This window comes from Anneissia japonica, unplaced genomic scaffold, assembly GCF_011630105.1.
Source record: "Anneissia japonica isolate Jap-2015-1 unplaced genomic scaffold, ASM1163010v1 scaffold32248_len650992_cov182, whole genome shotgun sequence".
NCBI lineage: Eukaryota > Metazoa > Echinodermata > Crinoidea > Comatulida > Comatulidae > Anneissia > Anneissia japonica.
In genome coordinates, this window is record NW_022699059.1 from 466,561 (window position 1) to 470,995 (window position 4,435).

Sequence of the window (4,435 nt, forward strand, 5' to 3'; positions counted from 1 at the left end):
GCCAAAAGAAAACAGTACAAAAAAAAAAAAATCTATCGTGTTAAAAATCATTCAAAATATATTAATAATACTACAGCATAGTAAATAATTATCGTCAGAAAAGGTGTTCATAGCAATGCATTAACGCTTGATATATTTATCATTAAGAAACTCTAATAAAGAAAAAAAAAAGAAATATATTATTCTAACTATTAAACAAGGAAAATCTTTAATAATATTTTATTATTCAGATATGTTGGCTGGTTCATTGATCGATTAGTTGGATTTAGATTGATTGATTAACTGATAAGTATGTTTTTGGTTGATTGATTAAATTTGTTATCATAACTTTATTGTACGTACATAAGCAAATACAAAATGTGGCCAGGAAATAGATGGTAATCAAGCTTGGCCGGCCTCTCTTAGTTACAATCATCATAATTATAGCACATTTAAATACTAATAATTATAACACATTTAAATATGTATAATTATATTTAAAAAATAACAAAAACTGAAATTAAATGGCATCATTCAAATATACTGTGATGAAAGTAATTCCTCAAATTGAACAGAGCTATTTATTTAAGCTTAATTTAAGTGGAATTTTATTTCAAATGATAACGCCCGAAGAAGTAATTCTCAATTTACTAGGATTTTTATGACCTGGAGGGATGGCAGAATTCAAATCATTGTTAAATCTTTTATAATATTTATGATCAGTAATATCAAAATAATCGTTTAAATCATGAGGAAATCAGTTATTAACTAGATAGGAAATAACTTAGAAACACATAAGTTATGAAGTAATATTTGAAGAAAGTAAAATAAGGGGAAAGAATGAGCTTTGAAATTCGAAAAAGTTATACATCTAGCACACATTTCTTTGAGTAACTAAAAGAGATTTAAAGTGCTGCCCCATATCTTCATGCCATAAGTCAATAAGGTTGGATGGAAGCATTGTAAAGCATAGATAAATAATCTTAGGAATGCCTACTCGTTTCTTAGGTTTATTATTCAAATCATTAATTTGTTGTTAAAAGAAAATTGTCCAAAATAATATTGATAAAGGGAATTGAATCAGTTTCAGAAATTAGATTATCCTTGATCTTGATTGAGCCGTTTATAATAATATTCTTATTTCTTGAACGAAAATTAAAAACTTATTTTTTATATTAACTGTTAATTTGTAGGCATTTCACCAGTATATTACCTTCTGGAAATGGACATTGGCTTCGTCAAGATCTAACGTATTACCAACTAAAAGTTTCAAAAAGTTAATTTGTAGGCATTTCACCAGTCTATTACCTTCTGGAAATGGACATTGGCTTCGTCAAGATCTAACTTATTACCAACTAAAAGTTTCAAAAAGTTTGAATCATCGGCAAAAAGCCTAAGAAAAAAAAAACAAAAACAAAAACAAACAAACAAAACAGTAGAATTTGGTAGATCATTAATATGGATAAAAATAAATAACTCCCAGTACCGATCCCTGAGGAACACCACATTTGTTAGCTAACGTATTGGACTTCAAATTATATTAGAAGACACAAACTGAAATAATCTATTACCGGTACTATCTTAGCAACATATTATGTTACTAAGATAGTCAGAAACCCAATGCAAAGGGCGATCCCCAACTCCATAATGACCTAATGTAGAAATTAAAATATTGTGATTTTGTATCAAAAGCCTTAGAAAAATCAATAAAAATACCAAGGACACATTTAGAATTACAATACCTAAATCCAACTTGCTGGATTATCGATTGACAAATTAGTTGACTGATGTTGGTTGGCTGGTTGATTGATTGATCGAATTGTTTGGTTATAGATAGATTGATTGATTGTAGATTGGTTTTTTATTGATTGATGGTGTCCCCAAAATAAAGAGTAATGATCAACACACATTTATCGATTTGCTGGAGAGAATTATTTACCCATTTATTGGCAGGTTTGTTTATTGATGTATTTATTTAAATATTGATTGGAAAGTTGATTGGTTGGTTGATTATCGATTATTAAAAAATGGTTGATTAGTAGTTTTGATATTGTTTGGTTAATACACACCACAGGATAAATAATAATAAAACAAATATTGGCCTTTTTGATAACTGATTATAAAACATCCAATAATAATAATAATAATAATAATAATAATAATAATTTATTTCAACAATATTTAAGGGTGGTTCATCCAGCTAGAGCTAATCAATTTGGACCCTCTGTAGATACATTTAAGACTAAAGAATAAAAGATAAAACAGAAAAATGAAAATCAAAAATTGTTTATAAAATAATGAATAATAATAATAATAATAGTAATAATATAATAATAATAATAATAATATTATTATTATTAATAATAATAATAATAGCAATGATAAAAAAAAGTCATCGCTGCTAGTTTGTAATTGTAACTTGCAAATAGTAGAAAAAATATGAATATGATATCAATATACTGTAAACAGTCAAATCATCAAGAAAATAAAATTAATGCTGCTCAGCATAATTGAAGCCTTTATATCCCATAATAATTATCTATTAATGCAAAGATCGTTCTTACGTTTTTGAAAGGTCGTTTCAAGTAACAATATTATTAGGACATCTGTTGTCATTCATATTTATTAATCGATTATAGTACAATATTCTAAAATTCTTTATTTTGACTTGATAAACTGCCATGCCTTTTAAGCTATGTTTCTTATAAGTATTTTACGGAGACGTCTTGCCGTTACAGAATAAAAATGGCAAGTGCATAGTAACGTTAGTTGTTGGTAGGTCTATTGCTTTACAGAGAAATTTATGAATAAATAAAATTAATTAGTAATAAAAGATAATACTATTTATCATTCTATAAAAAATGACAAAAAGCTCACAAAAACACCACCAATTTATGAAATTGTGTAAGACATGGCATGACACAATACGAATGTCGTTGATATTGGCAACAGGATACACTGCAACAGTCTCATTCTATATGGTTTTGAAATAACGAACAAACCATATGTGAGGTCTCACCACAAAATGAGTCTCATGGTTAGAAATTTAAAAATTGAGTTTATATTATATTTGGGTAGATCACATTATAAGCTTTCATTTAGTCTTTGAATGGCTTCCCTACTATAAGTAAATCCAGAGATGTAAGCATTTAAAGTTTAGGTGTATAAGAACCAAGTTTTGAGAAAATCGGCCTCAAAGATAAACTAACCTGTACAAATAATATGACTAGAATTAAAGAATATGTGCAGAGAACACTGTTTTGGCAAGAAAATTCACTTACAAAGTATACAATCATAAAATATAAGTATCAAGTTATTCAAAAACATTAAAATCAAAATTTTGTAAAAATGTTGATTTTGGCCTGTTTTGGTGAATATCTCAATATGATTTCACCAACGATGCATCTCATTTCGTGGTGAGACCTCACATATGCCTAATCGTATCATATAAATGTCATGTAATACATGTAAGTATTATCTCCATAATCATATCAGTAAATTGAGGTCGATGCTGATGCCTCTCTTGTTGAAACTCCTGAATAATCATTAGCGAAGATAAAAGACGCCATTATTTGTAGTTTCAATCCGTTTCTGTACTGGGTATGATACCTATAGAAAACAAAATATATGACGGAATGAAAAGAGATGCAAGATAGTTTTTTTTTTCTTGTTTTGGAAATTACCATCCTTTATTTGTCTCTTTTCGATGGTTTTTCGTTTTCATTAACTCATACATACACGATTATAGAGTACTGGTAGTTACATTCAAAACGTTAACGATACAAGGCGACGGTGTGTTTATAATTCATTACTGTACAAAAAACAAATAAAAGAAACGGCGCAAGTTATAAAAATTGACTTTAAGAGGAAATCTACAAAAATAAACTTGTGACATGGAAGATGATGAGAAATTGCAATTGAATCTGCAAAAAGGACGATAAATTTATCCGAAAATTTGGGGACGAAATTAATGTGACACAATGTCCAGATTCGTTCAGTACGTTCCATCAATGAAATTTTTGTCTAAAAAAATTTAATAAATTTTTGAGAAAAACGTATTGTCACATTCGGGATCTGAACCCAATACTTTCCGACTACTGTTCGGCTTGTAGTGTACACCCTTGAAAAATTGCGCAATGAATAATAGTAAATCACATGATAGTAAATTGTATGAGAAACATCTTCATTGAAAAATATATAATATTACTTATTATAGGATTTATTATTAAACTTTTAACAAACATTATTGTTAATTATTCAAACAGTCATTACTTTTTTAAACGTGATTATTCTCGTCGTGTATTTTTTTCAGTTCGTCTATTCGTTATCCAGATGTCCATTCTTGGAAGACTGCGTCGGAAACCATAGATCCAAATATGTGTGTTGCAAGACTTCCAATTCCCTTTTCAAAACAGTTCTGGTCCATTGATATATGTTGCATCTGCTTCAATAACCT